The sequence below is a fragment of the Arvicola amphibius genome, chromosome 2 (genome assembly GCF_903992535.2).
Source record: "Arvicola amphibius chromosome 2, mArvAmp1.2, whole genome shotgun sequence".
Classification (NCBI taxonomy): Eukaryota; Metazoa; Chordata; class Mammalia; order Rodentia; family Cricetidae; genus Arvicola; species Arvicola amphibius.
Window position 1 is genome coordinate 81669347 of NC_052048.2, and position 12294 is coordinate 81681640.

Consider the following 12294-nt stretch of genomic DNA (forward strand, 5'->3'; position numbering starts at 1 on the left):
CACCTAAATGCTCTTTGGGAAAGAAAGGATTTATTTGACTTACATATGTTTGATCACAGCAATTGAGGCAGAGACCATAAAGGAATACTGCTTATTGGCTTTACACAACCCAGGGTCACCTATCCAGAAGAAGCACTGACCTCATTGGGCTCGGCCGTTTCATATTAATCATCAATCAAGAAAATGCTCCCACAAACTTGCCTATAGGCCAATGTTTTTTTTTTTTTTTTTTTTTAGATTTTTATTTAGTTTGTATATAGTGTTCTGTCTGCATGTACGTATATACCAGAAGAGGGCACCAGATCTCATTACAGATGGTTGTGAGTCACCATGTGGTTGCTGGGATCTGAATTCAGAAACCCTGGAAGAGCAGCCAGTACTCTTAACCTCTGAGCCATCTCTCCAACCCCTATAGACCAATATTATGGAAGAATATTTTTAATAATTATGCATATGTGTGTATGTCTGAGTGCAGGTATGTTTATGTCATGGCAAGTGCCTGTGTATGCCAGAACCAATGAATCCCCTGTAGCTGCCTGACGCGGGTGCTAGGAATTGAATTCAGGTCCTCTGGAAAGGGAGTAAGTGTTCTTAACTAGTGAGTAATCCCTCCAGCTTTGGAGGCATTTTCTTATTGGAAGTTGTCTGTTCCCAAACTGTGTAAACCTAACTGACAAGTTGGCAAACAAACAAACAAAACAACAACAATGAAAGCCTAACTAGTCCACCTTTCCTCCCAAGTTATCTTGCTGATGTTTGTCATAGCAACAGAAAGCAAACTAGGACACACTGAATAGAAACTGTCTATATTTGCTTGTTACCAAGGGTGGGAAAACTTATATCATTGTTCAAAGATGGGAGCAGGTGTAGCCTGGTGCAGGTGGGGGTCACCAAGGCCCTGAGGCTGCTGGGTGCACTGTTTGAAGAAGGGTGTGTATGTGTTATGTGTTCAGATGAAGGAACTAGGCTGCCAAGTGAATTATTACAAGACAGAAGCATAAGAGTTATGTATACTACCAAAAGCAAATGAGGGGGTCTGTTTTAGGGTTTCAGGGCTACTATTGCTGCGATAAAACTTTTCTTGGGGAGACACAACACACACACACCTACTTATCCCAGATAGGGAGCACGTGACAGACCAAAGTATGGAAAACATCAATATACAACTTGATGAGCCACGAATCTTATTGGAGTTATTTACAGGCATATAGGTGAGGGATTACTTATAGGAACAGAAATGACTCAAAGTCAGCTGCATCACCAAAGCCCACCCCAGCATGGATGACAGCTCACAAAAGCTACGAAGGCTGGAACTTATTGTATAGCCTGCAGGCAGTTCAACAAGCTGGGGAGTGGCCTTTCCAGGTGCCTAAGTCGGTCTTAAACTCTCCCATACAGCTGTTCTGGTCTCAGAGTCCTCTTTGCAGCTCAGATTCTGTCTGGTGGTGTGGTGCTCAAGTTTTATTGCTTAATCTGGCAGGGAGGGGCGTAGTGAATCTGGTCAGTTTCAGAGACTTTTTGAAGCTATTTTGAGTTGTTTATTCTTCCTGCTTTTTTGTTTGTTTGTTTTGGAGACAGGGTACCTCTGTATATCTCTGGCTGTCCTGGAACTCACCAGGCAGGCTGGCCTGCCTCAAACTAACAGAGATCCATGTGCTTCTGCCTCCCAGAGAGCTGGGATTAAAGGTGTGTGCCACTACTGCCTGGCTAGTTGTGTATCCTTCCTGCTTAAGGAGCATCCTGCAGGATGGAATGTTTGAATCTCAGAGAAAACTGTTACACAGCAAACACCACAGCCAAAAGTAGATTTGGGAAGGAAGGGTTTATTTCTTCATATAGTTTGTGGATCTATCATCCAGGGGAAGTCAGGCTAGGAACTCAAGGCAGGAACCTGAAGGCAGGAACTGAGCAGAGACCATGGATAAAAGCTGTTCTCTGGCTTGTTTCCCATAGCTTGCTTATTCAGCTCTTATAGCTCCCAGGAACACAAACCCAAGGGCTTGACTTCCTTGTATGGGTTGGGTTCTCCCACATCAAGGAATTATCAAGACAATACCTCACAGATTTGCCTATGAAAGGCCTCCGTAGTGGGGAGACTCTCACTCAAGTCTCGGGATAACACAACCCCCCAGGAACTCACGAGAGACTTGCTACAATCACATGAGGTTTATTGACAGGACAGGAACCAGTGCACTGGGGCCAAAACTCATTTCCCACGCAGGGGTCGAGGATTCGACCCGTGAGTAGCTGGGAGAAAGGGTACTTAAGGAAAGAAACCACAACCCAGTAATCCAAAGGGGGTAGGGAGGGCGTCATTAGAAAATTCCGAAAATACCACTGATAATCACTCCCTGTTTCTCAAGATTATTCTCAAGATTATGATCTAACTTTATCTTCAGCTAGTTCCTGAAACAGCATCACTGAACCGGCTAATCTAGATTTCTGATTCTTCTCTGCCTGCTTAGATTTTTGACTCTATCTTTTTCTGCTAGATTTTTGGCTCTATTTTTTCTGCTAGAGGGGTCTGGATTTATCCACGTCTTTCACCTACAGGTCAGTTTTACAGAGGCATTTCCTCAATTACCATTTCTTCTTTTTACATAACATTGCTTGTGACAAGTTTACATAAACCAGCTAGCAGAGGAGCTCATGGTACTAAAATATCATCTCCTTTATTTCCTGCCCTCATTATCAGCCAGTTCTGGTTCCCTGAGACACATTACTGTTGCTTCTGTTCTCCTCAAAGTTTAAATAAGGAGTTTTTCTCTGTCTCTTCTGTCAGCTCCCAAATAACCACGAGGAGACTGATTATTAATTATGAAAGCTCAGGTAATAGCCTTAGGCTTGTTTCTAACTAGCTCTTTTTAAATTTTTTTTATTAAAAATTTCTGCCTCCTCCCTGCCTCCCATTTACCTCCCCCTCCCCCCTCCACTCCCCCTCCCTCTCCTATCTGAAGAGCAGTAAGGGTTCCTTGCCCTGTGGGAAGTCCAAGGTCCTCCCTCCCCCCCCCCCCCCCCCCCCCCCGGCTCCATCCAGGTCTAGGAAGGTGAGCATCCAAACAGGCTAGGTCCCCCCAAAGCCAGTATATGTAGTAGGATCAAAATCCAGTGCCATTGTCTTTGGCTTCTCAGCCGCCCTCAATGTCCGCCATGTTCAGGGAGTCTGGTTTTATCCCGTGCTTTTTCAGTCCCAGTCCAGCTGGCCTTGATGAGCTCCGATTAGATCAGCCCCACCATCTCAGTGGGTGGGTGCACCCCTTGTGGTCCTGACTTCCTTGCTCATGATCTCCCTCCTTTTGCTCCTCTTTTGGACCTTGGGAGCTCAGTCCGGTGCTCCAATGTGGGGCTCTGTCTCTATCCATCCATCTCCAGATGAAGGTTCTATGGTGATATGCAAGATATTCATCAGTATGGCTATAGGATCTGGCCATTTCTGGCTCCCTCTCCTCAGCTGTGTTTGGTTTAAGAAAAAGCTAACTGGTCAATAGTTAGGCAGAATTTTCAGGGCAGAAACAACACTTGAAAAAAGAAGGCAGAGCCATCAACCAGGAAGCAGCATGGACATTACAAAGTAAAGAAAACTGAGCCATGTAAAAGAATGCAGATTAAAACAATGGGTTAATTTAAGTTATAAGCCTTGGCCAGCTGAGGAGCACCGGACTGAGCTCTTCCTTTTAAAATCACCACAGTAATGTCAATAAATACCTTGAAATTAGACTATTTTTATACATAGCTTATCTGTTAAGTACCCCTAAAGAATGATACATTTGTAAACTCTGAACATTTTGTTTATTTTTTATCTTCCTTATTTGAGGAACTTCTAAACTTTTACACATGCAAGCTGTTTAAAAAGAAGGCAAATACCTTTAATCCTACACCTTTGAACAGCTATAAGGGGTTCACTGCTGTAATCTGGAGAAAGAGGGTTGTCAGACATGAAGTGAAGGAAGATCCTGGCTTAAACATGTTATTTTTGCTGCAAGTTGGTACAGACTCCTGAAGTTGTCTCTCATACTGACTCTGAATGACCTATCGAGTCTGCAGGAAGTCATTTCCTGGGGCTTCTTCACTCCAGCAGAAATGAATTTAAAGCTGTCATTATCTAAGGTGTATGATAGTGATGGTTAGGATTTGCTGATTTTGTTGTTGTTATTTGTACAGTTCAGAATCAAATCCAAAGCCCCAACGCACTTGGCCAAGAGACCAACCTCAGAGCCAAGCCTTTGGTTCTTACTTCCACACTGTCTTTCCTAACTCTTATAGAATGATTGCTGGTTACTGTTCTTATTTTTTTTTTTTTTTTGAGGTTTTAGAACAGGGTCTCTGTTGCAGCACAGTCCCTCAGCTCAAAATCCCCGTTTCAGTCTCCTGAGTGTGAAGACAAATTTCATGAACACTGTCACAGCTCAAGAGAATGTCATTCACCGCTTACAAGTGTGCTTTTACACTGTTGCTGCAGCCATGAGAATTACATCTACAAGTGTGCTTTTACACTGTTGCTGCAGCCGTCGGAATGACATCTAATAATTCCAATAGTCACTTTCTCTTTGCTCAGGTTTGAATTTTCAAGCACACTCTACACACTAACCTATATCTTCAGTCTCCTTTGTTGTCTTGAAGTGTCTCTTTTAAAAATTCTTTTTTTTTCTATGAATTAGAGATTATCACCATACATTAGTTTTTTGAGACACGGTCTTATGGGCCTCTAGCTCCCACTTTCTCAGTCCTGGGACCATGCCTGGCACCATAAGATGGTTGACTACCTTCAGTGGCTTTTAAAAAGCCGATTGGATATTCAGAAAATTTGAAACCATCAGAAACCCTTACGTTTGCTTTTTTTTTTTTTTTTCCAGTTTTGGTAATGAGTCACAGAAAAGATTAGCCAAAAATATTATCCTTTCTTTGGCTTTTAGGTAAGACGGATGTAGCTATAAATATTTTAAACTTTATATTACATAAAATTCTTGTTCTTTTAGTTCACTATATCCTTAAGGGTAGTAATAAAATACAAACTAAAAATTGTAGGTTGTGAGCAAATTTTGATACTGAGCATGGTAAAGCTCACCTGTGACTGCCTGGCCTTTGGGTCAAAGAGATAATAGGATCAATCCAAGCCAACTTGGTTTATGAGACCTGTTCTCAAGAAAACAAACCAAAATTACAACAGAAACCCAGTTCATTTTTATTACACTCAAGTATTAAATAACAAATCCACCAATGGAGCCAGAGGGATGGTTCAACAGGTAAGGAAGGTACTTACTGCTAAGATTGACGACCTGTGCTTCATCTCTAGGACTCAAATGGTGGAAGGACAGAACCCAGAGTTGCTCTCTGACTCAGCGTGTATGCTGTAGCACAAGTAAATAAATGTAAAACATCTTTAAAAGGAATAATTAAATAGCTAGCCAGGCCAGGCAGTGATGGCATATGCCTTTAATCCAAACACTCAGGAGGTGGAGGCAGACAGATCTCTATGAGTTTAAGGCCAGCCTTATCTACAACAGAGAGATAGTTTCAAGATAGCAGGAGCTACACAGAGAAACCTTGTTTTGAAAAACAACAAAACAAAGCAACCAAAACGGAACTATTAATTTTTTCAATTCCATTTTCTCATTCTTTCATTTATTTCAGGAAGATGTAGGGGAATGATACACAAAGCAGCAATGTGTCATTGTATGAGAAAAGTTCCTTTTAAAAGAAATGCCATTGCTCGTGCTTTAAGTAAGCACCTGCAAAAGTTTAAGATGTAACTTAAACTTTTAGCCAGTAAAAGACTGTGTAGCTTAAGTCTGACAGCCCAAACTCCATCCCGGATACCCATATAAAGGTTGAAGGCGAGCACTGATACAAGTTGTCCTCCAATGTCCTTAGGTGTGCATGTGGTGCATGTGCCCTCATGCACACCACACACAAACACTATACACATGACCATAATACATAAGTAAAACTTTAAAAAGTTTAACTAAGATATCATTTAGGAAGCAGAAGGATGAATTTCCAAATTTACAGAAGTTTTACAAAACACAGTGTGAAAACTCTACCACAGGTAAGTACTAAACAGGATGGGCTGTAGCCCAGCCGGTAGTGAGCTTCCCCAGCATGTGTTAGTCATGGTTCAACCCTTACGAAAACCCACACTGCTGGCACACACCTACAATTCCCACCTTAGAAGCAGAGGTAGGAGGAGCGGAAGTTCAGGTCATCCTTGAGTATATATTGACTTGGCCAGTCAGCTTGTCTCAAAAAACCAGAGAGAGAGAGAGAGGGGAGAGAGAGAGAGAGAGAGAGAGGGAGAGGGAGAGAGAGAGAGAGAGAGAGAGAGAGAGAGAGAGAGAGAGAGAGAGAGAGAGAGAGAGAGAGAGAGAGAGAGAAGAAACTTTCCCCTGGGAGTTGGTGACAAAGGAGGGTGCAAGATCCACCCTTTGACATTTTTGACATTGCAGGTCTGAGGATGGCCCAGGACCATGAAATCCTGTTTCAGAGAAAACAGAACGTTTCCAGATAAATTACCTATTTTTCTTATTTCCTAATCAGTAGGGTATTCACTTTGGAAGTATGTAATTTTAACTGATTATTTAAAGGTCTATTATCCACATTTTAAATTGTGACTTCCCAGTTAAGGGTGAATTTGAAAATAACGCATGCCATAGGACAATGATGACTTAGCCTGAGCTCAGCTGTGGCTGACCACTGGATTTTTGTATAAGAATTTTAACTTACAGTGTTACTTGATGTCCACTAGAGGGACCAGGCCAACCAAAGTACAGGCTTCTGTCATTCCCCACGTGTGGAAAGCCCAAGCCCAAATCACAACCTGAAATTTACAGGCTGTTCTCCAGCGCTTCCTAGCTCGACAAGGCCTATGTTATCAGACTATACGGAGACATCTATAAAAACATGAGAAAGTAGGTATCACACAGTTTGGAGAATCGGCTGGATGGAGACTTCTCAGTTCACAGAGTGGAGCTGTTCAACTTCTGCACCTGTTAAGCCACGTTCCTACAAGTTTTCTAAAACACTCACCAGTGAAAGAAGGCAAAGGCAACCTTTGCAATATGACCTCCAGTGTGGAGGGTGACTGTGTGGCGGGTCTCAGGGAATGTGAGGATTGCTGACTGCTTAAGATGTAGAGCCTCGAATTTTCTTGCAGCGTTTAAAATTCCATAGTTTGAAAATATTGCCTTCCAAAATAAAGTCAAGGTATGCGGTAGGACTCTGAGTCACAGGTTTTCAATATTTCTGATTTTCACCTGAAACCTCTGCAACAAGACATTTTATATACTGTTTTTCAAAAGAACTCTGTAATGGGAAGCAACACATTTTATATACTTGTTTGTTCTAACTTTAAATATTTTCACATTTCATGAAACATTTTAAGCAAAACGTGTTTATTTCAAGGAGATACAGTTTAAGAATCTCATGCTGCACATTTTTTTCCGCAGAAAAGGTCGGCCCGATCTGATTAAGAGTAACCTCGCAGAAGTGGAGAGTCTAGTTTTTTTCCACAAGAGGTAGCTTTCACTTCAGTGCCAAGTTGATTTAAAAAACCCGGCTTAACATGAGGATGGTGACATGATTTGTTTAAAAGAACAACAGCACAGGAACAACACACATCCATCTTCCCTCACGTCTACTTTTCAGCAAAGGCAGGAAGATGCTGCAGTTGCTAGTTGTCCACTAGATGCCACACTTCCTTTGCTGTGTGGAGCAGTGAGGCCGGCTTTCAGCAGAAGGGATTGCAGGACCTCCGCAGCTGCCCTTGGCTGGCGCTCCAGCTCCAGCCTGCAGCGGTGCGCCTCATCAGCCACACTGCATAGGGTCCAGGCTTGTGAAGTTGCTGAGAGGCTGGAGTGCAAACCCAGGAAGCACACATTTGCCGACTTCAAAGAACAAGTCGAAGTTAATGGAACTTATATTTTTTTAAAAAGTGAACATCTTTCCTTTAGATGGTGGTACCGAAACAGAATTTTGCTTTTAGTTTTCCCTTATTTCATTTTAAAACTCTGTCCTTTTCTTATACCTGTCTTATGTCCTCATTGAAAAAAAAAGAAAGCAGTTTTTAATGCGATAAGGAGCTATAATTAATTTCTATAGAACACACTGATTGAAACTACTTCTCTTTAGAGACACTGACATTTGTTTGGAGAGGTTGTTCTGCATTTTTGAGAGAGTCTCTTGTAGTCAGTCCTTGACCTTGCTAGGGAGCTGTCGATCTTGAACTCGGAAGTTCTGGGATTGCTGCCCTATACCACCATGACTGGTTTTATGTGGTAATGGGGATAAAACCAAGATTTTATGTACACCAGACAAGCTCTTTACCAAACTAGATACTTCTTAGACCCAACATTTCATTTTCAGAAATCACTAAACCTGAAAAAAAACTGACTGTTTTCTCTGATTCGTGTGTGTGTGTGTGTGTGTGTGTGTGTGTACATTTGCGTAATCATGTGTGCCTATGTGTGGACATACTGTGTACATGCACAGGCCAGAAGTTGATGTGCGGTGACATACTTGATCACTCCTCACCTATATAAGTCAGGATCTCTCAATCAAGCTAGTTAAGCTAGCTAGATTGCTGGGATGGGGGCATTTCCCTGTCTGAGTCTCCCAGGAGGCCTCCAGTATGTTAGAATTACATTCAGACCACCATACCCACCAGCATTTAGGAGAGAGCTTGAACCTAAGCCCTGGTTCTCAGGCTTGCACGACCAGCATTTATCCACAGAGGCCTCTTTCCAAACCATTGTTGTTCTTTTTTGAGACATGCAACCACAGTGGACCTCAAACATGCCATGGTTTTCTCACTTTCTGCGTACTGGGGTATAGCCATTCCCTGCCATAACTGGCTTTCTTTGATATTTTTTGGTAGGCTGAGTTCAATGATGAAATTAGAATTCAGTCAGTAAGGAATAAGGCATTGTCCTCTGTCTTCCCACCTTTTGTTACCAGACAAGGTCAGCAAGATTTAAGGTACAAGTTGTTTGACGTACCTGAGAATTAGAAATTATATCTTAAAGGAAATGTAAGTGATGGTTAGCATGTGGTAGTATAGAATCAAAAGCCTACATAGTCATGCGATTGTGTGGGACCAGTTGTCTGCTGTCCTTTGGGTTATCAGTTACCTAGGCAACTCTTCCCGAGGACAATTATCTTGCAATATTTTTTCCTATTTATGAAATCTTTTAGGGACCTAATCTATTATCTATCTAAACCATTTGTCTATTTGAATCTCTCTCTCTCTCTCTCTCTCTCTCTCTCTCTCTCTCTCTGTCTATCTCTCCCCCCTCTCTCTATTTATCAATCATCTATGCATCCATATATCTATGTGTGTATGTGTGTACAGATGCACATGTATGTGTGTATAGGTGAGCATACATATGTATGTATGTACCAAGGACAGAGAACAACTTTGGGCACCAATATTGTTGTTGTCTCACTGGATGGTAACTCAGCAAGTAAGCTGAGCTAGCTGACCTTGGAGCCTCTGCTTGTCTTTGCCCTTTAGTACTAAGATTACAAGTGCATACCACCATACCTATACCTGGATTTTGAAAATGTAGGTTCTGGGAATCAAATTGAGGTCCTCATGCTTGCAAGACAAGTACTTCACTGACAGAGCCATATTTCCAGCTTTTTCATACCTTTATTTTTCTTTAAAATTTTATTTTGAGATGGGATCTGACTATGTAGTCCTGGCTGGCCTGGAACTCACTGTGCATACCAGGGTATCTTGGAACATCCTCTGTCTTTGCTTCCCAAACACTGCCATTAAAGGAATGTGCCATGTCCAGCCCAAAGCCCAAGATGTATTTTGTTATTTGTGTGTGTGCACGTGTGTATGTGCACATGTGTGCATGAATGTGTAGGTGCCTGTGGAGTTCAGAAGAAGGTATCTGATTACCTGATGCTGGACTTACTGGTGACTGTGAACCATGCAATGTGAGTACTGTTATTCAATTAAGGTCCTCTTCAAGAGCAGAAAATGTTTTTAATTTCTGAGCCATCTTCTCACTCTTTCCCCCTTTTAAAGATGGGGTCTCATTCTATAGTTCAAATTGGCTTAGAACTTACTGTATAGTACAGGCTAGAATTGAACTCATGGCAATCTTGATTTAGCCACTGAGGGGTGGAATCACAAGCACGTGGCCCCATTCTCAGTTCATATGTTCTGAGGAACAAGTTTCAGCTGCCTCTTCTACTTTAAGGAAATAGATATTCCTTCTCCAGCATTACTCTTTTTCTTTGCCTCTCTCTATTTCTCTCTCTGTCTGACTATAACTCCATAACTCTCTGTGACTGACAAAATAAAGTTGTTGATTCCTTTTGAATAAAGCACTTCTATATGGGAGGAAAATATTTAAAATATCTTCAATTTAAACTGCTTTAATTGATCAGTATAGATAACCTGTTTATCTGTAGCAGGAAATTGTCAAAAACTTTGTTATCTCATAGTTTCCCTAATATTCAATAAGGACTCTTGTCTGAGAAACTTAGTCAGATAACTTTTTCAAGAAGACTGAAAGATGCAAATCAACCAAGGTGTGGCTTGTGAGATGGTCGAAGACCAACTAAGCCAGATTGTGCCTGCTGCCTCCCGCACACTGGCAAGAGGACAGAGTGCATCAGGGAGTCTAGTATCTTGGTGTGTGCTTTAAGAGTTTATACCAAAAGTCCAAGTGATTATTTATAATTGAAGGATAGCCACAGACCCGAGCTCAAACACAAAACAGAACGAAAGTTTTTCTTTATCTGAACGTTGTTCTTAAGAAAAGATAACATAATCTACTGTAACTTGTTTTCATCGGATTTGGAAACTATACCTCCTCTGCTGTCACAGACACTATGTCTTATTTTCAAGAACAATTTCTCAGAAAAATCTCCTAGAAATTACTTAGAGAAAAACTGTAACAGTCAACATAGTTGAGCATCCAGAATGTGCACTGAGCATCAGAAACACAACTTGCATCATCTCAGCATAGAGGGGAATGATGAGCTATGTCTGCTTTTTATAATTTAGACCCAAGAGACAAATGTGTGATGATCAAGATTACGAAAGCTTTGCCTATGGTTTCTATTGAAAGAGGATTCTGGGTGTTGGGAGCCATGGTTTATGTCTTGATGTGTACTGCTATTCTTTATCAATAAAAAATCTTTTAAAAAATTGCCTCCAATCCCCCTAGCATTCAGAAGTAGCAACAGAATGTTATTTATTTGTGTGTATGTGTGTGTGTCTGTCTAAGTGTGTGCTTGTGTGTGCATGTCCATGTGTTCACATGAGTTCTGTGTCCAGAGGCCAGAAGAGGGCATCAGATACCTGGTGCTGGAGTTACTCAAAGTTATGAGCTTGCCTGATGTTGACCCTGAGGACTGATCTTGCATTCTGGGAGAGAACACTGTGAACTGGTGATCTATCTCTCTAGTCCCATAAGTAGGATATTTAAATAAATAAAAGACCCAAGTTGGATGTTAATAGTGTTACTATTTTTGTAATAGTTTTGAGTAAATTATATAAGATTAGAATAATTATACTTATATTTATTGCCATTTTATTAGACTTATTATCTCTTGGAGAAGGAAAGAAAGAACTTAGATATTCTTTTTATTAATTTTTATTTTATGTTCATTGGTGTTTGCCTGCATATATTGTGTGAGATTGTCAGATCCCCTAGAAATAGAGTTATATATGGTTGTGAGCTGTCACGTAGGAGCTCAGAATTGAACCTGGGTCCTCTGGAAGATCAGCCAGAGCTCTTAGCCACTGAGCTATATCTCCAGCCCTGAACTTAGAGATTCTTAAAGGTCTTTCTATTTTCTTTGATGATAAAAGGGGGTGGATCTTGGTTGCTTAGATGACTTTGTCTTTTGTCTTCCCTGTTTATACCATTCTTGCTTCCCACCAGGCAATAGGGGCAGCAAAATACTACATAGGAATGATGGCCAAACAGAAACTGAGTCTCCAGCAGTTCACCTATTTGGTTTAAGTCAAACTTACTTTCATCTTTTTAGATGTCACCACTAGACATAAGCCCATAGAAGAAAGCAATTTATCTCATTTGCACTCTGGGGCAGTGACAAATTTATCCAAGCAATGTCTTGTTATGAAGGGCAATTTCATCCATTCTTCAAGAAATGTGTAGATGACTGTGGGCACCACATGACATTCTCACATTCCTTGTTATCACCTTTACTTTACTTTTGTTTTGTTTTGATTGTGGTTGTTGTTTGTCTCACTCCTAAGGCAGATAATGCTATGTATTTCAAGCTGGTCTGGAACTCATTCTATAGCTCAGGTTG